This window comes from Protobothrops mucrosquamatus, unplaced genomic scaffold (assembly GCF_001527695.2).
Source record: "Protobothrops mucrosquamatus isolate PMUCROS unplaced genomic scaffold, P.Mucros_1.0 scaffold33, whole genome shotgun sequence".
NCBI lineage: Eukaryota > Metazoa > Chordata > Lepidosauria > Squamata > Viperidae > Protobothrops > Protobothrops mucrosquamatus.
Genome location: NW_015386417.1, coordinates 1,435,081 through 1,460,049, shown reverse-complemented (window position 1 = coordinate 1,460,049; position 24,969 = coordinate 1,435,081). Strand labels below are relative to the sequence as shown.

Sequence of the window (24,969 nt, the reverse complement as noted above, 5' to 3'; positions counted from 1 at the left end):
TCTTTCCAAAAAATCAAATCAAACTTCACTGCAAAATTGTAGTTAAGTCTATCATAGATTCCTTTACAAAATGCACCAAACCATCCATAATCTACAGTTGGAGAACATTTTACCAAAAATGATTTGTTGATGGACAATGTACTTAGCAGTATAATTACAATATAGTCATCAACTCCAAGAAAGCAATCAGTACCTTTGAAAATTGTCTCAATTTGTTAATGGGCAGAATGAAACCAAACAAGTTAAATATGACTAAAGAAGTATAGTGCTGATAAACATAAAATTAAATTGAGGAAATGAGGTCAATCTGCCTTTGATAAAGCAGTACTCTTTTTGAAAGGACACATTCCAATCTGTTGAAATCTCAGTAATCTGCATTCATAGATGGAAGCTATGATCAGGAACACCTTTGTAATTTCATCTACAGCTTCAGCAAGCTGGTCAGATTGGGCAATTATCCATTCCTCAATTACATCCCATCCTGACCACTACAATGCATTCTATGTGAGACTTCTCTTCTAAAGTGGTCCAGAAGTTGTAATGAGTGCAAAATGTGACAGGTTGCTAATTAGTTCTCAAGGCACAAGAATCATAATTTTTACTAGTTAGGACACAATGTAAGGTAATAGCATTAACATCAGTCCCTAGATACCTTAAGGTATACCTATCCAATAGATCATCCCTTTATAATTCTGCTCAGCTACTAAGATCTGCTGGAGAGGCTATTTTGAAGGTTGCTACACTGTATGAGGTCCATCTTTCTTGCACGTAGCAGAGGTCCTATGTTGCTCTCAAATTATGGGCAGCACTTTCTCTCAATCCCCTGCTCTCTGCAAGTTCAGAAAATAAGGACAGTTAAAGCTGTTTTGCCAAATGATTTTACTACCTTTCTTAATTTAATCTGATTTTTTAAAACATTTATATTCTATTTTTATTTTTTGAATTTTAAATTATAATCTGACTAAATGTGCAACAGAAAAGGGAAGAGAGAGAAAAAACAACTAATTAATTATATAAATAAACTACCTGCATTTTAATGCAAATGTATTTAAAAAGGAAAATAAAAACTTCCTTTATTAAATGTTAAGTTTAAAGAAGGAGCTACTCTTCTGCTTCTATTATTCAGTAAAGCATGAAGGATTCTTTTTTGTTTTTTCAAAATCTTGCATGTAAATTAAATCCTGTGTTATTTATGCCTAGGATTTCAAAATTTCCTATTCACACTTTTATCCAAACAATTCAGCTTCTGAATTTCTAATACTGCTATACAAATCAATGCAAGGTGACAACTAGACACTTAATTCAATAGTAACAGTGTAAAATTTTGATTCGTTTCAAGTATCATACTTTAATTACAAAATGCCAAAGCATCCAACATTTATTTATAAACATATCTGGTTATTTCTAGTTTACCCCACCAACATTAGAAACTCTGAAATTCTTGCTTTTATAAATGGAATGTTTTTTGTCTGCCCTTATGGAAAATATGAAATTAACATCATCATGGATTTCTGAATCTAAAACATCTTTTTCTGTATCTTGCCAAGGTACGATTTGGAGAATGAAGTTACATCAGAACAGTTCTTAATCTGATGTCATGGTATATTGATTTTAAATGTCTGGTTCTCTATACACATTTAAATTAGAATGGTATATATCTAGTCTAGTCATGACACTTATTTTCCAATGTTATCCACAAGGACAGTGTTCAATCAAGAAGTCAGGGCTGTAACTTTTCAATTTATCTGCATTACCAACTCTCACGGTGCCTGAAACTGAATGCTAGCTAAAATGGAAGCACTGGCCTCAAAACATAACCTGTTTTTGACATATGGCTATATACATACCAAATTATTAATAATGGTAAACAACTTTATTCATCATGATACCATTCATCTTTTGGTGACTCAGAATTTGTTCATAATTCACCAACTAGATTTACATTCTACAACAAAGCTGTCAAATCCCAAACATCACTTTTTCTAGGACAGAGGGATAGTCATCTATTTTAAATCAATTAAGATGCTATGGTTGGCAGCTGAGCAGCTTTTTAAGCCAGCCCCTTCTATTTTGTTAGGCTGTAAGACATGAACCCAGACTGTTAAGTACAAGCAATATTCTGTTCCCCAAAAATGTATACTACTGGCAACATCTTACAGTGATGATTGTTAATGGCTGTCCACGACTGACAAACTGATTCACACTGACAATCACATGTTCTACTCTCTGGGGTTCTTCCTTTTTTAAAAACTTTTTTTCCCAATTTAATAACAAAAGAAAAAAGAGCAATATATCATTGTGATGTTTAATCAATCCATCTCAAATTATTGTTTAAATCTACATCTGGAATTTCAGAGTTTAAAGTCCAATTTTCACTGCACAATTCTAAATGAAGCATCTCTAACAGATGGTGATCTAGTCTCTGCTTGAATATATCCTCTGAAGGGGAGAATATAGCCTCACTGGGAAATCAGTTCCACTGTCAAATTGCTGTTAGTGTTAGCAAAAAATGTTCTTACATTTAATAAGAATCTGCCTTCCTATAACTTAAATTCACTATTCCATGTCTTGCCCGCTTCAACAAAACAGAATAGGTTTATGACATCCTTTCAAGAGTGCTATCATTCTTAAGTGAAGAACACTAGATCTGTCTATTATATTTCAATATGTTATTTCCTAACCTTATGATATCATTTTGAATTGTATTTCTTTTTTGTGATAGTAGCTATTCTATCCAATTTTGGGTCATTTCTACCACATTAAATATTATTTTTTCTACCACATTAAGTTTTCTTCCATCTCTCCATCTATGTCATTAATAAAAATTACTGAACTGCAGAGACTCGGGACTGAATTTTGTGGCTCTCAGGGAATGCTCACTTTAGTCTGATGAGTAATTTACTTAATTTATTTGAATCAGCACTGATTCCTTGTGACTGCTTCAATAAGTCCCTCTAGTTTTCTTGGTAAGATTTCCTTCCTAGGGCTGAGAAAGAGTATTTGATCCATGGTTGACTTTTGTGCCCAAGGCAGGACTAGAACTCAGAGTCTCCTGGTTTCTAGCCTTAAACATTACACCAAATAGATTCTTAATCATTGGTGATTACTCTATGATTTTTAAAATCTGTTTAATACAAAATTTCTAATAAGAATGTTCTTCAGACAAGATTAGTCTAGTATTCTTGACAAATCCATATTGTGTTCTGGTAGCTGCCATACTGATTGATAAGCACATTGAAACAATTTCTTTGTGATTCACTCTAGAATCCTGCCAAGTATCATGTCACACTGACTGATCTGCAGTTGCCTGGATTCTGCTTTTCCTCTTTTAAAAGATAGGGATCTTTGTGCTCCATCAGTCATCTGGTACTTCAGAGTAATCCATGATTTCTTAATACATAACTGTTTAGCCGTCAGCTAGTTTCTTGAGTACCAGATGAAGCAGTTTATCTGATCTAGAGACTTAATTTCATTTAAAATAAACATTTCTTAATAATCTTTCAAGCTTCAATACTGCCACTTTGTATTGCTTAGAAATACCCATTGGAACAGCTACTTTTTTAAGACAAGCTGAACAAAAATTCACGTAGCCTTGCCCTATTATTCATTGATTATATACTGCCTTCTTAAGCAATTCTAGGCATATCAGAATATGCACATATTAAAAACATTCGTAACATCAAAATCACACTAAACTTAAAACTTTTGTTATCTTCACCTGAATGCTTGTATTATGAGGTATCCACAGCATTCCTCCCCCCCCCCCCCCCCCGTCATATTGTTTAGGGGAGTAGGAAGATTCTACCTGGAGAGAATAACTCCCAAAGTAGCAAAGATCCACCTGAAATTGGCCCAGAAGCCTACTGAAAACCAATGCAGCTTTTGCAGTGCTATTCTAGTAAATCAGCTAGAGTTGGTCAGCATGCAAGCAGCTGCATTTTGGGCCAGCTACAGTTTCTAGGTTACCATAAAGAGCAGCTCCACACTAAGTGAATTGTAATAGTTAACTTAAACTGAGATATAGTTTCAGCAATTTCTATTTCAGGAATGGACTTAACTGATGAAAGTGGGCAAAGGTTCTTTTGGATAAAACAACTTTCACTTGTTCCAGCAAGAAGTCAAAGTCCAAGAGAACAACTGAACTGCACACAAGCTTTTTTTAGAGGCAATGCAGCCTTGCCCAGAGCAATAGCTGAATTACTCAAGAGTTTCTCTACCAACAGTAGCTCCAACTTGAGGAATCTAGCCTGAGTTTATTTCATTCTATCACTCTCACATTGTACTTCCTAAGGATTCAACCTCTCCTCAAAACCAATTAAAACTGAAGCCTATCAGAAAATAGTGTAGTGTTTCTCAGTCTCAACAACTTTAAGATGCATGGACTTCAGCTCCCAGAATTCTCGACCCAGGATGAATGAAGAATTTTAGGGGTTGAAGTCCATACATCTTAAAGTTGTTGAGATTGAAAAATGTGGAATTAGTGAACCATACAGTATAAAGTAGTGTTTCCTTTGCAATCTGTTCATATTTTGCAATCCTCACTAAGCAGGCACTTTTTTCTCTTATTTTAAACATAACTAAAGGAAATTTATTGTTATTGTTAACCATTCTGAGATTTATCTTGCCAATATTATTTCTACAAATCTAGACTATCTATGTCTGGGTGGTTTGGTATCATTTCCTAGCTATATTCTTCACAAAGCTCAGTAGCTTTTCATGCTGCTATCCTTTTTTTTTCTTTTTTCATGAAACCTGTTTGCAATGGTGCTTATAGTTTCTCAGGAACTCCCATCCATCTGAAGATCCTTTTCCCATTACAATACTCTTACCATAACATTCCATAGGATTGTTTATGAAATGAAATATATATTTTTATGTGTAACATAAGCTATCTTTTCCAAACATTCTGCAGAAGCATGTATGATTAGAAGAGAAATAAAACTTTAAACATGATATTATACAGCAAGTTAGACAAGGTGGAAGGACCATGCACAATATCTTCTTCTGCCAGCTGCCAAGTGCATAGATCCACCAGCCCGTTTAAGAACCTTCCTTCCCTCCCTTGCTTTCCTTCCAGCGGCTGCCACTACTATTATAAGCTATTTATAAAAATAAAAATTTAAAAATATCATAAGTAGCTCAGCATGGAAGTGGCTGCTCTGTTGCGATCTTGGCTGCACCCCCACTGCCAATATACCTATCTAAATGTTTCCTATTGATGAATATCAAGTTCTCTCTCTCTCTCTCTCTCTCTCTCTCCCTCTCATCTTATATCCATATGTATTATCCTAGTGAATTATGTGTAAATCATCTATCATTCACTGCCCCTCTAGATTTTTAGCAGTTCTATAAAACATATAGATATACTAAACAGTCATTTTACCCAGTAGTCCACTACATCTTGAGTAGCCAAAATCTGGACAACCATTAGATGGCAGCAAAGGGTTAGAGCAGTTATTCTCAAAGAGTGATCCATCTTACAGTCTCATATTACTTAGTGTCACCCTACAATAACAATTAGGTGAGGAAGCCATTTACCATCTCATTCTCACAGGCCAACAGTGAATTGATAAAAATCCGTCTGCTGCCTTAGCTTCCTCCTCTGAAGCTGTCAAAAAGGGCCAGATGACAGATGCAATATATACCATCTTGCTATTTTAACCTTAAAACTCTTTAAAAATATTATTCAGTAGAAATCTCCCAAGCAGTAAGAAGTAACTGATAGACACGGCTGGTTTGCAAGAACAGGCCAATGACTGAATCATTCAGATAATAAACTAAATACCAACACAAGTACTAATTCAGAAAACTGATATTAGGGTGGTTACCAATTGTGAATACATGTAAGATATAATAACTGATCTTGCAGAATAATTTTTTTAAAAAAAGTTCAAATAGGAAAGACAAGGTTAAATATCTAAAAATGGGTTTTGTTAGACAGGAGATCCATTTGTTCTTAGCCACTTAACCACTATTAAGTATATTCTTGTCTGTAGCAGTGTTTACATGAAAGGAGAATAAAAAAGTCAAGACAGATATACTGCATCTACCATCTTGCCTTTTTTGATCCCAACCCTGCAGACACCACTGCTTGACCAGAAGTTCACATTAAGAATTGTTAAGTGTAGAATATACAGATTAATTCAAATAGAAAATATTGTTTTGGATTAAAATTTCCAATATAATGTTTAATTAAGGGCTTTAAAATGGTGAATATAAGATACCGTATTCACAAAACTGAACTGGTGAGTGAACGTTACCTAGTTTGGGCAATGACACATTTGCAAGAAAACATCTCAGAGAACATCAAGGATCCCACAAAGGCATCTATAATTATTACCTTAGCAAAAAATATGAATTACCATGCTCTTAAAATCAACATGTAGGGAGAGATGTATACTTAATTGGCTGTTCTCTGTATTTTCTGAATATAATGCACAAGGATTGCAAGATATTTATGAAGTTTCCTGTATCTCTTTGCTGCAACTTAATCTTCTGGATATTTGCAACTCACATTTGTCTGCCATAAATTAACATTCTGCAAAAGTTGATCTGTATTTCACCACTTGTAAATCAAAAGAGACCTAGTTTGATGTAGTGGCTAAGGCTAGCACCGGGAAACTATAGGGTATACCAATATTGCCTTGGGCACAAAGCCAGTTGGGTGGCCTTAAGCCAGTCACTGTCTCTCAGCCCAAGACAGTAGGCAATGACAAGTCACTTCTAAAATCTTGCCAAGAACATTGCAGGGACTAGTCAAGGCATTTGCCAGGAGTCAAAAATGATTCGAAGGCACAAAAATTAAAAAAGTATTCAGTGTGAGTTATTAATATGAGCACACTTTTCTCATGCATTTGGAAAACAGTGAACAAAGTCATTAATATTTTGTTTTGTTTTTTGTTTTTATTGATTAGCCCTTGGGCCATATCAAAGTGCAAAGTTCCAGAAACAAATTATTACTAAAATTTGATAAAAGCAATTTAAAATGAAATTAGATAAAATACAATTTAAAATGAAATTAGAATAAAATAAAAATGAAATTGGAATAAAATACAGTCTAAAATGAAATTGGAATAGAATACAATAATTTAAAATATAGATAAAATTATATTTTGGTGTCAACCCTGCAATCTACCCCAATCAATCCCACATATACAGATCTCAACTGAACCATTTTGTTTAAATACTGTGCTATGTTAAATGTTATTTTCAGATTCTGACTGGACATAAGGTAAATTGTTTTGATATGGGGGTCCTAGTGGGTCATTTGTTTGGTATATAGACTGAGGTGCCTGTCTCTCACTCTCTTATACAGGCAACAATCAAATAGGATGTGAGCCAGGTCTTCTACCTCTGGCACTCCGCAAATGCAGAGATGTTCATTGTAGGGTATGGAATGGAATCTCCCATATCTAACCATTGTGTCGAGCTGTTCGAATCTCAGTCGCACAAAAATCTCCCTTAGATGTTTTGGCAGCTGTAACTTCAAATAGCTGTCTGTTTGAAAAGTATGATTGTATTTTCTCAGCCATTTCAAGTTACCCACCTTACTAAGGATAGCTATGTCATTTTGTGCTTCTATATTCTTAATTCTTTGGGCAGCTCTTTTTTTAAATCATTCTCCTGTTACGCAAGAGTCAGGAAGGCTACAGCTTCTTACAAAATTTGTTAGTTTGGTGATCCAGGAGATTTGTGATTGTAATTTTATTTGTTCTAATCTAGTAGACATAATTTGGGGAGTCTATCAGTCTCCATTTCATTGATTTTATGCCAGTAGTTATATGCTCTAATTTTGGATAATGCATGAATTGTATGAATTCCCAATTCAGCTTTAACTGCTGCAGCAGGCGTTCTTAGATCTACACCCAAAATACATCTAAAATGGTGGGACTGTGTTTGCTCTAGGACTGTGGTTGAGTATAGACCTCAAACATCTGCTCCATACAAGAGCATAGGGGTAACCTTAGCTTTATATACTTTAATTAATGGGGCTAGGGACCCTGGGTAACTATGATTTTTTTAGTTTAAGCAGTAAATTCAAATGAGCTTTTGCTCAAGATCCAGTCTTGGAAAAAGTTACACCTAAATATACAAAGGTGTTAACCTGTTCAAACACCATGACTTTTTATTTAGATTTACTAATGGTTAGGGAGTTATCCTGGCAATAAGAGCTGAATCTTCTTAATAGCCTTTACGTAATCCTACTTGTGAATACGATAATAAAATCATATCATCAGCATAGAGCAAGCTGTTAAAGTATGTATTTAGGATCATCAGCATATGTACCATGGGATCCTTCATTAACCCTGGCAAATCATTGATATATAAACTAAATAATAATGGGTCCAAGATACACCATTGCCTTACACCTTTATTTGTGTGAATCCTGTTAGTTAACCCCATACCACACCCTCAAACAGGTACTTATGTAAAGGACTTTAATCAAAGCCAGCAATCTAGGTTCTATTTTACTCCATAGTACTTACTTTTCTTTTTACCATATCAAATACTGCTGTGAGGTCTATAAAAAGCAGCAAACAGGGATCTCCTCTTATAGCCATATTTGGCAATTAGATGGTTCAAGACAAAGCAGTTATCAATAGTGGATCAGCTTTGTCTAAAACCTGCTTGTTCTTCTGCAAGGATATGATTTTCCTCTACCCAGATTTCAATTCTATTTAAAAGGAACCTAGCATATATTTTTGCTGCAATGTCAATCAGACTGATGGGCCTATAATTACTAGGATCCTTTTTATTTCCTTTTTTATATATGGGGACAACTATTACAATATTCCACCTATCTGGCATATGGCAGGTATTATTTATATGTGTAAAAAGACCTGCCAATACTGGTCCCCACCAATTGGGAAATTTCTTAAATAATTCTGCTGGTAAAAAATCCTCACCTGGGGCTTTATTTATTTAAGCTTTTAATGATGGATTGTATCTCCTTTTCCGGGACTGGTGGTCAAGGGGGAGGAGTTCTAGAATTTACTAAATCACTGCTTAAAGCCAGTTTCTCTGCAGGTTCCGTGGAAGCAAACACTGATAATAATTCTCCCAGTCCTCAGCAGAAATTGATATATCAAATGCAAATCTCCGTTTCTTTAGGACACCTGCTACAGAGTGCCAAAATATTACTGAGTTATGACTTTTGGCAGCCAACTCGAGTTCTGACCAGATTGAAATGGCAAAACTTTTTTTCTTTAATTTTATAATTTTTTTTATATTCCCTTCTTGTATGCAACATCTCAGCTTATATATGAACAGTAGGATTCCTCTGGGCGAGCCTCATGGCTGCCTTCAATTTCTTTTTCAGCCGCTGGCATTCAGGGTCAAACCAACAGAATCTACCCACTCGGGCTCTTTTTGTAGCAGGTTTCGCTGTTAAGTGTTTCTTCAGGATATTACAGAGATTAGCGAATGTGTTGAAGGCTGACAGCCAGTCAGTAGTAGATGACTGCATTGTTCTAGCCCAGTTGGTAGCATTCTCTGCTTTAATTGATATCTCTGATATTGCCTTAGTATCAACTTTGGCCCAATTATTAATCTTTTATTTTGGGTCACCTCTATGTTTTTGGTGAGCCATCTGTCAGACATGTTATATTAATATTAATTATCCACCCTTTTTGAGGTATAGCAGGAATTCCAATGATATATTTGATAGATACCTCAAATACACATAAGACGCTTTGATTATATAACTTATAAATTATAACTTAATATATGGTGAAGATTTGCAAACTGAGGATCCCGGAATTTCATTAGTTCAGTATAAGCATTTTCTAGTTGAAAGGCACAGAAAAGGAAAGCACAATCCAGCGATTACACAACTTGCTTGTGCAGCACTAAAAGCGCTCGCCTGTCCTGACCCAACTATTTCATGCAGCGAATAGCACAAGGCCTCGCTCCGGAGCTTCGGGGGGGGGGGGTGTCACTGCCTTACCAAACGGCGAAGAAAAAGGAGCCAGTTGGCGGCTCGGCGGGCTAAATCGTGGGTTCTTCTTTTTCGAAACGTCCCCGTGGTCTCACTACTGGTTCGGGAGAAGGCCGCGTCTCCCGTTAGTCCGCCGTCCGCTTAGTTTCGCTCTTACCGAGGGCGTCAGAACAGAGGATTGCAGCTCCTCCGCCTCCCACTACGGCTTTAGTATCGCGCCCGCGGAAGGGGGCCTCCGGGCGCCAATGCAACTCCGCCTCCCGTCTTGGCCTGGCCCAGGTGGAGCAGCGTGGAGCTTCCTTGGTTGGCATTTGGCTGGATTAAAGATGGTGCAGAATATAGTATAAGCGGCCTGACAGAAAGCAAGGCCGGTGTGTGTCCGACTGCCCTTCGGGTATGTTCCATAAATGAAAAAGACTTTAACATATTTTCAATTTTTTTCCAGAGTCAACATCATAATTTTTGTCTAAATACATGTTGTCAGCCTCCAAAACATTAAGATGTGTTGACTTCAATTCCCAGAATTACTCAGAACTTAATGTTGATTGATTTTAATATGGCTAGTTAGTGTCCAAAGTGTACCTAGGGTTATGCTTAGGATCATTAGGACTCGTATTTTTGCCAATTTTCAGTATTATGTCCAAATCCTTTAGGGAGAAGGGGGAAGGAGAAGCAACTGGCTAAGCATGTTGAGAGCAGGGTTTCATCCAAAATATACTTCAGTGTTTGAAATCATCAGGGATTTCACGGGATTAAAATTAGTATATTAAGACATAAGCCCCCCAACTATTCAGATATTTTCCATTTTACCTTATGCACCTGCTTATTGACTGCTAATTTCACTGGAGGAAAAAATGTTCAAAACATGACATTGATGCAGATACAGTGACAAGAAAGGAAGCTCACAAGACTGCTCTGTTCTTTGGCCCTTATAGTCTCAAAAGTTCTGCAGTAAATCCCATTGAGTTCCCTGAGATTTATTTCTATGTAAAAGATCACTGATCTAATATATAGTTTCAGCTATGTCGGTGATGCAGGCATATACTCAACTAAATTACTTTGAAGTTCCATTTTGGAGACACATTTCAAGTGCAATCACTTCATCTCAACCTGGAAAGTTGACATCCTTTCAGAAAAAGCTTTTATTGTTCCTTGTATTATCTGTTGATTTTGGTTATATACTATTCCAACTTCCAAAGACATAAACAGGTTGCAACAGAAACATCTGTCCCCAAATACTGTCATTCTTCATCTGTGATCTAGAGAAAAAAAATATGAGGCAATCTTTTTTGACTGGTAAGATTAGAAGGAATCTGGAAGCATCCTCACTGACGTAATTCATTCATTTTTATAAGCCATAATGTGATTTATTTTATTTGGGAGTGGTGCATTGTATAAATTTGATGCTTTCTCCCAGTTTCATCTAACCATAGCACAAACAAAGCCCAACAACTTACTGTTTCTGATATGTTCTCATGATATCACTTTCATCCCAACATCCAGCTCGAGAATCCAAATAAAACTCCAGGTTCATTTTGTTTCAGATGTTTTGTTTCATTGTGTTTATAGAATACACAGCTTGGTTATGTCAAAGAAAACCTAACTCTGAGGTTCCAACACCAATTCACAGACTTAAACAATAGTTCTCCCAGCAAAACTCCCAACATCTTACATAATACATATCAACAAGTTCACTTTGCCATGGGAACCGTTTGCTTCAAATCCATACCTGTTATGGTGTCCTTCACAAGGTTTCAGTTTCTCAGCTAAATCAAAGAGGTTTCATTTTTCCATTTAACCCACTTGAAAGTAACATCCCCCCCCCATTAACTAAAGGCAAGATGAAATGCAGAGGCACGTAGCTGCCAAAGTTTCATTCTTGACACTAAGCCAGGTTGTATATATTGTAGGTTGTATACACTGTGTTTTTAAAACAGCAGTTTTCTATTTGATTATGTAGCAAGTGTCAGCAACTTTTACTACGTGTACATTCTGATATATTTCATTGATGTTTTGCTGGTGGTACAATCAGTTGACTCCTAGAAGTGGGATAGCCCAGCATCAATTGCCCATTATAGCTAAAGGCAGGCATGCCTTCTGATCTCTGGATACTGTCTCCCTGGGGCAGTGAAACAGTCAACACTTTTAAAAATTAGGTTCTCATTTACTTGCAAACTTTGAACCAGTCTTGAAGTTGCTGAATAGACACTGACCAATAATGATAGTAGGGGACTGAGCATTGAAGCAAGGGAGAATTAGCTTTCTTTCTACCACTTTAGGACTTTACACACACACACACACACACACACACAACTGTGAATGTTTTCAAATACAGGCTTAGCACTGAATCCATGTTCAAAAGAAAATGGCATAATAACTGACAGGCCTGAGAGGCTAATTTTTCTCCACTTATCATGTAACCCAATACCTGTTAGCTGTTATTTGCTCTTCTTATAAACATGAGTTTAATGCAGTTGCTGAACAATACCAAACGCATATTAAAAAACGACTTCACAACTGACATTCATGCAAGAATATTGCATAGTGCACAACACTGCCTACACCCCATCCCATGTTATAAATAGGGTTATGGGAATGTAATTGGGGCAACCTTCTATCCATGTGACCTATTAATATAATAGCAGCTCTCATAATGTGCACCCATACTTATAAACTAGTAGGAGACTAACATGTTCAAAGTTGTGGGTCTTTCCTCTGCAACATTCTATAATCCTCAGCTCTTTCAACTGGATTGCCATTTAATGGGGAGAAATGGCAGGAGGCCCAACTCTTTATCCATCACATCTCTATTCCATTGGATGCTTGTGTAGGACTGGAGATGTAAGAATTTTGATTCCTCCTATTCTGCTGGGGTTTAAGGGTTAGGGGCTTGTGCAATGCCTGGATTAAATTTTGACAAATGATTGAAACTAAAGATTTAGCCATTGTCCAAAACCTGCCTCTACTCCCATTGCATGGTAAGACAGATATTTGGTAGATATTTTCCTGCTGATGGTGAGATTTGTTGAGAGATCAGCCAAGCCAAGTCAAGGGAATCCATCTATTTCTTTTCCTAAGCTTCTCTGCATAGAAATATCAAACATCATGTGTCCCTAATTGCCTCATTCACTTGCCATTTTGTTTCATGTAGTTTACTTCCAAAACTATATTAAATATTGTTCTTATTAACTTTTCATGTAGAGTTGAAATATTAAGAAATATAAACCTTTAACTTGTTCAAAGTAATGCCTATATTAGCTTAGTATTTATAACAGCTTTTGCATGGTTTACTTTCTTTACTAAATCTCCATTATGTTTTATCTCACAGCTTCCAAATGAATATATAAACATTCCCTTTATTAATATTCTTCCTCTATTACAGTGTAAGACTTTGGTGGAGATTTTTATGATGTTGATTCTTCCAGATTTTGACAGCTACTATCTGAGTTTGTATAATATACTGAATAATAAACCATCCAATCATAATTTGGATCCTGCATGATTATAGTTCAGTGTATCATGCAAACTCAGAAAATTGGGATAATGTAGTAACTCATGTATATGTCATGTGAATGGAAATATTTGTTTGTTTTTGGAGTTTTGCGAGTTGAAGTCCACGCATCTTAAAGTTGCCAAGTTTGAAAAATACTAGGGTATAGCCCAATTTAGTTATTATTACTATTGGTATTAATTTGATTTATATCCTGATTTTCTAGTCAGGGAGTACTCAAAGAGGTCTGAGTGTTTCTTGCTAAATATGTAGGTGTACTTGGCAGATTGTATGACATCAGATTGCAAGCACACTACATAAATAGGGAATGATGTATTTCCATAATCCTTGCAACTGCAGTCATATTTACTCTAAGCCACTATCCAGTCTTGTAAAGTCATTTCTACAGAAATGTTTAGCTTTCATCAACTTTGAGTAGATATTTAAAAATATCATCAATTTGTGTTGCTATGTTTGTTTGTGTGATTTCTATTTCCCCATGTAAATACATAACAGATAAAGGGCAAATTCATGCCTCTAAACATTCAGAGACAAGTTCCCTCAAGCCGGACTGACCCAGTTTGTCTTAAGGAAATTTGTCTCTGAGCAGAAATGTTCATCCTAGCATTAGAGAATAGGAACATATGACACATTTGTACATTGTATATTCACTGCTGGATGTACCCATTAGGCTTTAATGCATATGTTCATTATGTAAACTGGTCTTACCATTAGATTTGTGAGATGGAACTTGTAGCTTTGGAATTATGAAAATATCTGCAGGTTTGAGAAAATGGAAGTTGTCATCATGACTTCTTCTTTAAAGCACCCAAAGTCAGTTTAGAAAAAGCTCATTATATAAAAGAATGCATTATTCAGATATAGTGATATACTAATAACTTTACAAACGTGACTTCTTTTGAGTGAAAATAGGTGTGGACTTTGTAGGTAAAGCAGCACAATTTTGCATGTCTGAAAAACCCACAGTTATGCATGCATAATCACTGAAACTTTAAAACAGTTGTTACAAACTGTATTTATTGTGTACCAATATATATCTGAAGGAAAGTGATGCTAAATTTAAAAAACCTCCCCCTCAGTGCATTAAAGATAGAAAACAAAGCAAATACTTCTTACATTAGCCTATCCTCTAAGTTGTTCTTCACAATTTAGACTGAAATTATGTTGACAAAAGTATCTCTTGAGATAATTACAGTTATCTATTAATTCTTAATATCTTATACAGTGGCATTTGTGAGGGGAGAAATCAAAACAGGTATAATGACACTTGTGGCTTTACAATAGAAGCTTGTCCTTTTTGTATATACATTGAAATTGAACACTTATAAAATATTCAGGAATATAATGGTGGACTGAAGATAGGTCCAGAGAGAGGAGTTGAAGACCAGGGTAGAAAGAGAAGCTGGTGCATGGATTAGCTCCCCAAACTCTTCTCTAGATGAAGGAGAGGACAAGTGCTTCCTTACAGAGGCTCCCTGTGAGAAGACTGTAAACCATAGTCTTTGGTGGTTTCAGAGCTCTGGAAGCCAGAAGAAAGTCATATTGTCTAAACTAAGCCGTGCTTGGGAGCCTTTGAATGGACATTGGATTTGCCCATTTCCTCTTTTAATCAGTTTTGCAAATGGCTTGTAATTGCTTTTTTTATACTAAAAACCTTTAGAAAAGCAAGTTCCATTACACTGGGTGATTCTCCTTCAGTCCTAAGTGAAACAATTTCATGTACATTTAAGAATTTTTTTAAAAAAAATCAGAAATAAATGGAAAATGTGTAATCAGGACATTGATTTTGGAAAGTTGCAAATAGATTAAGGGCCAGGTTCGTTGGAAATAAGATTTTGAATCTAATTTCAAAATTCTTCCTATGGCTTGTTTAAAATCCTATTAAAGGTTTATGAAGATTTTGAATCTAAGTGTAAGAAATCTTCCCATAGGAAAATATTGTGGATTAGAGAAAAACATGAAAATATGTGCTTTATTTTCTATATTATATTGCCCAGATATATGATGAACAGTCATAGATGTTCATTAGAAGAGTTATAGACATTCATTAGTGCAATTATAATTATTACGCAATTATGAATGTGGGTTTCTCTATTCCTGTATTCTCCCACATCCTGATACCAGACTGTGTCTACTGAACAATGCTTGCTACCTTAGAAGAAGCTGCTTTGATTTCTCTCTACATAAATTTGTTCCACTTATATATCCATAAAAGTGAAGGAGTAAATATTACATTTGGAAGAAGAATGTGATTAGGCAATCTTTAATACTGTAAGATTAAAATTAACTACTGAGTTAATGCAAAATAATTCAAATAGGATGCAAATGGGATTGTCTAGAACAAAGAAGGGTGAAGATTTTTTCCCAACAACAATACAAAGGATTTGATGGAATCCATCTTATTTTGAGCAACATTTTTACCTGTGTTCAAATCTTTATCTCAGTCTTGTGAAGTCACTTAGAATCTTTACAAACTAATGAAATATGCAACATAAATTAAACTTAAAAAACACTATTGCTGGCCTTTTGACACAATCCATGTTTAATATGCAAAATTTCAAAAGTGGTATAAATGATTACTTAAATAAACTAGAATACAAAACTTCTGTAGATGATATTCTAAGACTGTGCTAAATTGTAGTTAATTATTCCAGAGAAGGTGAATGAATAACTTAAAATAATAATTGTCCTTATAAAATGTAATCTGAGGAGATCAACAAGGTTAAGATTTAAAACACTAAATTTTCTTTGAGGCAACAAAGAGAGAATGATTGACCTTTAGATGTTCATTGAACAGACTAAGGTTTGTTGGATTTAACATGTATGGTAGGAAAAATATACTCCCAGCAGTTTGATTAAAGTGCATGCTGTCAAAAATAGAACCAATATAAAAATCTCCAGATAGATTTCTTATTAAGAATGTTAACAGATAAACTTAGTACCTTTTATTCTTCAAAAGAAGCATTTTTTAAAAAAATAATAGTGTTAGGTCTCAATAAAACAGACAGCTAACATATGAAATGCATATACATATAGTTACAACTCAGCACAGATTGTCTATCTGTTCCTGCTCAAATGAAGCAAATGTATTTCTATGTATACATCTGTGATATTCCAAGATGAAAGCTTCTCTCCAAGAACAAATAGTAACTTCATTATTATCTTTTTCCAGGGGGAGGGGAATGTACTGTAGGAAGAAACATTTAAAAATACTTTTACATGTGTTATGCATCCAGTTCTATTTAGGATTATCAAGTGCCTAACATCACATGTAATTAATTTCAATGACTTCAAAAGAAAAAAGTTTTTTGACATTAAATAAAAAGATTCTAGTGCCATTTTGTGACTAATACATTGCATATTATTTTTAAATCATATAATTAAAGGAATTCCACAGCACTAAATTCAGTAAAGTACTGACTATATGTTTTAGAAAATGTTCAGTATTATAGTTTGATAGATCATGAAAGGGAATGGGGGTGGAGTCTAATATTTGCATAAAACCTATCTGAAGAAAATTAGAATATTCATCTTGAGGGGAAAATATATTGAAATAACATGAGAAACTACAAAAAAATTGGCAGAACTCTTCAGAGCATCTGTTGAATTGGATGGCTTTCTTCATGTGTTTAACTTATTAGCATTGCAAGCTGATAGTACCCATGAGAGTATGTAAATTTGGGCTGCACTTCTATTTACTTTGGAGTAAGTCCCCTTGTATTTCTTATGGTGAATTGATATCTATTTTATTTTAAAACATTTCTTTATAGATTCCTTTTGTTGACTTCCGAGTAAGCATGCATAGGATTAGATGTAAATTAGATATGTTTACATTGCAGCTTGTTGCTAACAAATATCTGATTAAGATACTGTTGTACATAAAGGGTTTTATTTCTCTGTATTATATTCATGGAGAACTTTCAATTTTTTTGTCTATGTTTGGTAGTAGGAGTGCTAACCTGATTATTTCATGTGTTCTTAGATGTGCATTCAGACAAGGAAAGGAAAGGTCTATTTTCTTTTAATTGAAAACAATCACCCATGCAGCTGCTCCATTGCTGTGATTTATTACCTATCATGTCCCTTGGGGAAAAAAAGAAAATAAGATTTTTCTTTCTGTTCTAATTGTGATGTTCTTTGTTTCTATTGCATCTTGAGTGTGTGAATACAGGCATCCTAGTTGGTAAAATGGGGGCAAGAGTAGGTTAGCTTTCAAAACAGGCCTTACTTTCCTTAGTATGGAATGAGCAACACTGTTATTATAATTATAGGAAAATATTGCATATGGCATAAAACTGGTAACTAAACCTTCCCTGTTTTAGTAGAAACTATTTTGTGAAAACTTCAATTGATCATAACTAGAATGGGTGCTTGAGGTCAGTTCAGATTGTATTCAGATGCCAATACAATGAAATTCAAGAGATCATTTTTTAAAAGGTCAAGAAGTTCAAAGAACAAATAGCAATGTATGTAGCGGTATATAAATAGGATGGAGGAAAATATGATTTGCCAAGATAGTAATACATTAGAAGAAAATATTTGTAGCTCAGGAATTAAACTGTGAGGTCCTTGGTATTCTCGGAGCTTGGTTGTGCAGTGATGATATTACCTAGTTTGGTAATGAAATGTCTGCTAAAATACAACCAAGTTCAGAGAGCACCATATAGAAATATAATATATGGAGAAATATTATGAATGATGTTGTGGTAAACTAAATCGCCAATAATTATATTTTATTTTATTTTCTTTCTCCTTTTCTTATTAAATGTCTATAATTTCTTATTAAATATCTACAATTTCTTTTATTTATTCTCATGTACTTTCTAAATACATTTTCTGTGTTTTGCATATTTTACAGATAAAAACTGTACTATGCTGCTCTGTATACTAAATAACTTCAGACAGACAAATTGTAACAGGTGGTTAGATTTGCCCAAGATATCTTGCCGTTTGATCAAAATAAATAAGCATAGTCTTAGCACCACTATGTATTCTTTTTAAGACAGATATTAAGTTCAGGATAGCAAATATATGCTGTATATTTGTACATGCTGTTAAAGTTACAGAAAGCAGTTATTAAGAAATATTCAAGGCTCTGCCTATTACAAATATTACGTAGGACATTGGTCAACGGGAGCATGAATTTTGGCAACAAGTAAATGATATGAATAGGAGTGATCAATATACTTTTAACAATAAATATGTACTTGTCAACTAAAAAAGGGTTGAAGGTTTGTTGGTTTCATCACTTGGCTCATTCCTAAATGGGATGAGATTCAGATAAATTGTATCTCAATCCATGTAGGAAAAAAATATCCAACATCTCTTCCTCAGTATGAAATGGATTTATCGAAGCTTTTGACAAAGCTCTTTATTCCAGTATCCCATTCTGAAATATATGCTATCAGAACTTCTCTTAAATCATCAAACCCACTGCTGGGCAGATGTCAGGCCTAATGAGGCAACAATTATGTTCCTTCCTTCCTTCCTTCCTTCCTTCCTTCCTTCCTTCCTTCCTTCCTTCCTTCCTTCCTTCCTTCCTTCCTTCCTTCCTTCCTTCCTTCCTTCTGCCAGCCATCTTATATACATGACTTTGGATGGTTAACAATTAAAAGCAAAACGAGAACAGAATAAAGTAATTACAATTTTTAAAAATAGTACCAAAAGTATACCTAGACTAGCTGCTGGGAACGTACACAACATCTCATATTTAAATCAACCATGGTGACCAGAACTGGACACAGTATTCCAAGTGTGGCCTCACTAGTGCAATATAGAACAGTACTATCACTTCTGATCTTGTGCTATACATTTGTTGATGCTGGTCTACATTAGGTTTTTTGGCATCAGCAGCACATTGCTGACTCATATTTAAATGGTGTTCTACCAGGACACCTAGATTCCTTTCACAGTTATTACTACTATTCTAAACCTGTGCATTTTTTTCCTGCCTAAGTACAAGATCTTACTTGTCTCACCACTCAACTAGGTATTATAGGATAGGGCCCATTTCTCTTGTACGTCAAGATTCTTCTGTATCTTGATCCCATTATCCAAAATGTTAGCAGTTTCCCCCAGCTTGGTGTCATCCGCAGTTTTGATAAGCTCCCCTTCTGTCCCCTCATCTAGATAATTTATGAATATGTTGAAGAGTACTGAGTTCAGGACACCTTCAGGTACCATACTGCATGCTTCTCTCCATGTAGATGTAGTTCTGTTGAAAGTTATAGACTGAGTACAGTTGATTAGCCAACTGCAGATCCATTTGGTATCTCACAGAAGTTGGCTGCAGATCCATTGTTCTATCTCACAGAAGTTGGCTGTAATCTATTTTGTCAAATGCCTTATTGAAGTCCAAATATACTATATCCACAGGATTTCCTTGATCCACTAATTTAGTCGCTTAATCAAAGAAGGTGATAAGGTTTTTTTATGGCATGATCTGTTTTTAACAATCCCATGCTGGCTTTTATTAATCACCTTGTTCATTTCTAGGTGCTAACAAATCTGCTGCTTGATTATCTATTCTAGAATTGATGTCAAGCTGATTTGGTCTGTAGTTTCCCGATTCCACTTTTTTCCCTTTTTTGAAAATTAGAACCACATCAGCTGTTTTCCAGTCCTCTGGCACTTTCACCATGCTCCAGGAACTTTGAAAGATATTATTCAATGGGTCTGAGATCACATCTGCCAGCTCTTTCAGAACCTTGGGATGTAAACCATCTGTTCCTGGTGGTTTGAACACATCTAAAGTGGAAAGGTGTTTTCTTACAATTATTTTGCCTATTTTGACATGTTTTCCTGTTCTGTCTCCCATGGAGCTGTTTTTAATAGGTGGGATTGCTACAGGACAACTATGATGAGCAGATAGTCTGTTAAATTTTGGACAGGAATTTCACAAGGGTAACTGCTGCATGATAGTGCATCTACTTTATATGTAGAAAATTCTTAGTTCAACCCCTAGCAAATCCATTGAGAAATCCACTGAAAAAGCAAATCCATTGAAAAAGAATTAGATAAAAGGTGATCCTTAATCATCCTAAAGGCTGACAATGTCCGCCTGACATTGCACTAATATGGAGAAAGTAGATGAAGATACAGTAGCAATGCCAATAGAGCTGAAGGCAATGATAAACTTTGCCTTATATCTTTTAAATCAGGTTCTCTATTTTCATATTCTAAATCCACAATTCAATTTAAACTCTGGAAAAAAACAAAAAGCTCACTTTTTACAAAAATGTTATTTGTTTTAAGTGTCCTGTTATTATATAATTGTGACACATGTTATGTTTAAAAAATTAATTTAATTTTTAATTAACTGACTACTGAGGTTCAATGGTGATTCATGTTACACTGATAGAGAGTCACTGTTTAAAATCGTAATTCACATACCAAATGCCTGAGTGCTATTTGTTTCATAAGTATGTGATGTATTTCATTCAGTTGGGATTGTCAAATTTCTGAAACCCAATTAATGCTCAAAAAGCAAAATGTCCAATTTTTAAAAATGAGTAGTATTTGTACAGTAGCAGATGAAAAAGATACATATTAAATTTAATATGTATGTATATATGAGAAAGAAAATCTAATTGGGTATACTAAGTTGAATAATAGAGATACAATGATAATGACAGAATTCTTTGCTGTGAAGCTGACATACATTTCTTCCAGGTTAAAGTTTTCAAAATCAGTAATATGAAAATCAGCAGGGGCAATTTACTAAAATAAAATGGAAATTTATTGAAGGACTTGTATTTTTATCCACAGTCTTATAGAAAGGCTGTATTATGTCAATGTAAATTGTGCCAAGTGCTTTAAATGCTGCCTGTCTCTTCTAATTTTATTGATGGAAGAAGAAAAGCCCCATGTAACAATGATAGTTGTGTCTTATTAAGGTTGTGTATGATACAGAAATACAATTATTGCACACTTGGCAAGAAAAGTATGTGCATATGTGTGTGCATATGTACATACACAAAATACACATATATATCCATTTCTTCTATTATTTGAAAAAGCCACGCCACTTCCTTTCTTTTCCAATTCCTCAAAGACTTTGGCCGCTTACCACTAAATTTAAATGGGCTTCCTTTCAGAATGCCTTTATCCATCTACAAACACTAGCAGAATAAATTAGTTTTGCCTAGTGAGCTAGTCTGACATCTTTTCAGCAGTTCTGAAAATAGAGCTGCTTCCCCAATTTTATTACTTTCTTACAGCTCTTTACAGCTCAGCATCATTTTTTAAAATCAGACTGGGTTATTTTTCCTGTTTGCCTCTTTATGGTGTGAATTTAGTTTTCATGAAAAGTGTCAGATTAACTGCCCCGGAGATTTAACTCTATTTATCTGAAGAGCAGCTACAGTATGACCGGTGGCAGGGCTGAGTTTAGCACTTTGCTGTAGCAATTGCATGTAGCACTGATGGGAGCAAATGAAGTGCCATTGTGTGTCACATCAAAAGCTCACCTTGCACAGTCATTCTATATCCAATAATGCCCAGGAATGGATGCATCAGAAGAGAGTACAACAAGCCTCTAACATGCAATATTAGCATAATGAGCTGTTCACTCCTGCTCTCTAGCAAATAGAAGTCTTGCCATCTTTCTGGACATTGGCTTCTGAAGAGCTTGTCCTCTAATGCACAGCAGCTCTTCTAAAAAGTAATAGTAATATTTGTCAGTATGAAATAGTATAAAAACACTGTGACTTTTTTACATTAATGATAGAGAAAAAAAGAAAGAATATAGCAGAAGTAAATACATGGAGATGTATCAGGCTCTGAGTAAATAAATAATTAAATAGTGGCTATTCTAAGAGAGTAAATATTAGAGTTAGAGCCAACGGGGTATTACTGGAGGGCAGGGGGGGAGGTGTTAGGATGTTCAGGAGAAGTCCAAGATTTGTAAATTTGCTTATCACTAGTTCTTTAAATTTGCTTATCACTAGCTCTTTACAACTCAGCTATAACTAGCCTAAATATGCTCTGTAGTGAATATATGGCTCTTCTGGTTCATAGCATCTTGGACTAAAGCATATCTGAATGCCTAATTGGGATCTTGTTAGTGAAGATAATGCATTTGTTACTAGTACTGCTTGTACTGTGGTAATGCCACTATAAAGTCCAGCCTTTTTACGTTCCAAGTGATAGTCCTCCAGAGAAACGAGTGAAGGAATTAATTATTTTGGCCCAAGAATCCTTCTATGTTTTTTTCCCATTGAAATCTGTTTGAAATGCCATTGAATATTCTCATTCAGTCAAAATGTTCATAGTAGAGATACAAAGTCTTCTTCAGGAGGATTTTCCACCAATGCCTGCTTTCCAAAGAATAACTCCTACTGAGTTGAAAAGCAGGGGTTGAACCTGAATAATTAAATTAAATGAGTAATGAAATATCACTTATATTCAACATTTGTCAGATTTCCAAAGACCAAGTAGGCAAACAGTATGAAACAAACAAACGGTATGACACATCCATCTTAGTTTAATATTTTAGGTTCTCTTGCCGAAACTTCAAGGCAAACAGTGATATTTCACCAATTAAACCAAGACGCCTGCCTTTTTTATGCAAGGAAAATCTGCAGGTTTTGAAGGAGTTTTATATTTCAGAGTTATCTCACTTTAATTTCATAAGCAAAAATGTGAGAGTTGACCCAGGAGATTTCATCTGCTTCTCTATCAAGCCTGATTAGGAATCTGCCTGGCAATCCATGTGTTTCAGGGAAAAGATGCCTTATATTCAGATGAGCTAATTATTATTGTTCCTGTGAATACCAAAGCAATTAATAGCATTTAATTGCTTGAATAAAATGTCATCATCTATATTTGATTTTAGAAAAAGTATTTGGATGACAACTTTGCATTAGGGAGAGTAGTCATGCCTTTGGGAATATAAATCAGATTTTAGGGAACACGGTGTACCAAAAGGCTCTACGAGAAGTTTGCTCCAAGGCTTACAGTATCAATAGGAGTTTCTACTTTCTCTAAAGCTTATTTTAGTATTAGGATCAGAAAGTATACATTCCCAATATGATCTTATTTAATATCAATTTAAGTTTGTTTTTAAAATAATTAGATGGTTCATTTTTAAAGTACATGTCCCAGTATTGCCTCCTTTACATGGACACACTTTGATTTACAGATGTGTACTCATGCAGGGGTATCCACAAGTTGTGGTCTAGTTGATGGTTGCAACAATGCAAGTGGAACTCTGCCTTTTCTTGTATGTGTCAATATTAAAATAAACAACTTTAATAGCTCTGTTGCAATCGCCATCCTGAATTTTTACCACACCATGCAGAAAGCATGCACTCATGATTAGTAGAACGAGGCATAGTGTACACTTTATCTAAGAAGGAATGCATATAATGTTCACTTTGCGCTCTAATATCACTTTTTTGAATTTTAAAGGGATTAAGTTAATTAATCAGAATAGAGCTGGAAGGGACCTTGGAGGTCTTCTAGTCCAACCACCTGCTCAAGCAGGAGACTCTATACCATTTCAGACAGGTGGCTGTCCAGTCTTTTCTTAAAAACCTGCAGTGATGAAGCACCTACAACTTCTCAAGGCAAGCTGTTCCACTGGTTAATTGTCCTCACTGTTAAGAAGTTTCTCCTTAATTCCTGGTTGTTTCTCTTCTTGATTAGTTTCCATCCATTGTTTCTTTTCTTGCCTTCTGGTGCTTTGGAAAATAAGTTGATCCCCTCTTCTAATGTGGTGACCAAAGCTGGATGCAGTATTCCAGGCATGGTCTTATTAAGGTTTTATAAAGCGGTACTAATACTTCACATGATTTTGATTCTATGCCTCCATTGATAAAACCAAGGATTATATTAGCTGCTGCACACTGCTGGTTCATATTTAAGTGATCATCCACTGGGACTCCACGGCCTCTCTCACAGTTACTATTTTTGAGCTTGTATTTGTACTTATACCTTTGGTGTCTCCTGCCTAAGTGTAAAACATTGCTTTTCTCCACATTACATTTCAGGTTGTTGGATAGGGCCCATTGTTCAAGTCTGTCAAGATATTTTTGGATCCTGAGCTTGTCTTCTGGGATGTCATCTGCAAATTTGATGAGTTCTCCTTCTCTCTCTATGAAGGAGAACTAATCTAAGTCACTTATGAAGATATTGAAGAGTACTGGACCTAAGACCGAACCTTGTGGCACCCACTGCTTAGTTCCCTCCATGTAGATGTAGTACCATTAAGGACTATTCGTTGAATATGGTTTATCAGCCATTTACAAATCCATCTAGTAGTGATGCTGTCTATCCCACATTTTTCTAGCTTACCAAGAAATAGGTTATGGTCTTATTTTGTCATGCTGCGGCGTCTCGGTGAGTTAGGAGTGGGAGGCACTGTTATGCAGTGGTTCTCCTCCTTCCTCACCGACCGTACGCAGTCTGTATTGGCAGGGGGACAGAGGTCGACTCCTAGGCCCCTAACTTGTGGGGTGCCTCAGGGGTCGGTCCTCTCTCCCCTATTGTTCAATATTTATGTGAAGCCGCTGGGTGAGAT

At 35.4% G+C, this 24,969-nt stretch overlaps 1 protein-coding gene across 1 annotated transcript in view; it reads right to left on the bottom strand.

Moving 5' to 3' along the window:
- PTER (phosphotriesterase related) overlaps positions 1-10,115 on the bottom strand; it is a 57,238-nt gene extending 47,123 nt beyond the window's left edge. The window contains exon 1 of the mRNA XM_015811210.1: positions 9,947-10,115. The gene's annotated coding sequence lies outside the window, so the exon portion shown is untranslated. The remainder of the gene's footprint in view (positions 1-9,946) is intronic.
- Positions 10,116-24,969: the final 14,854 nt, after the last annotated feature.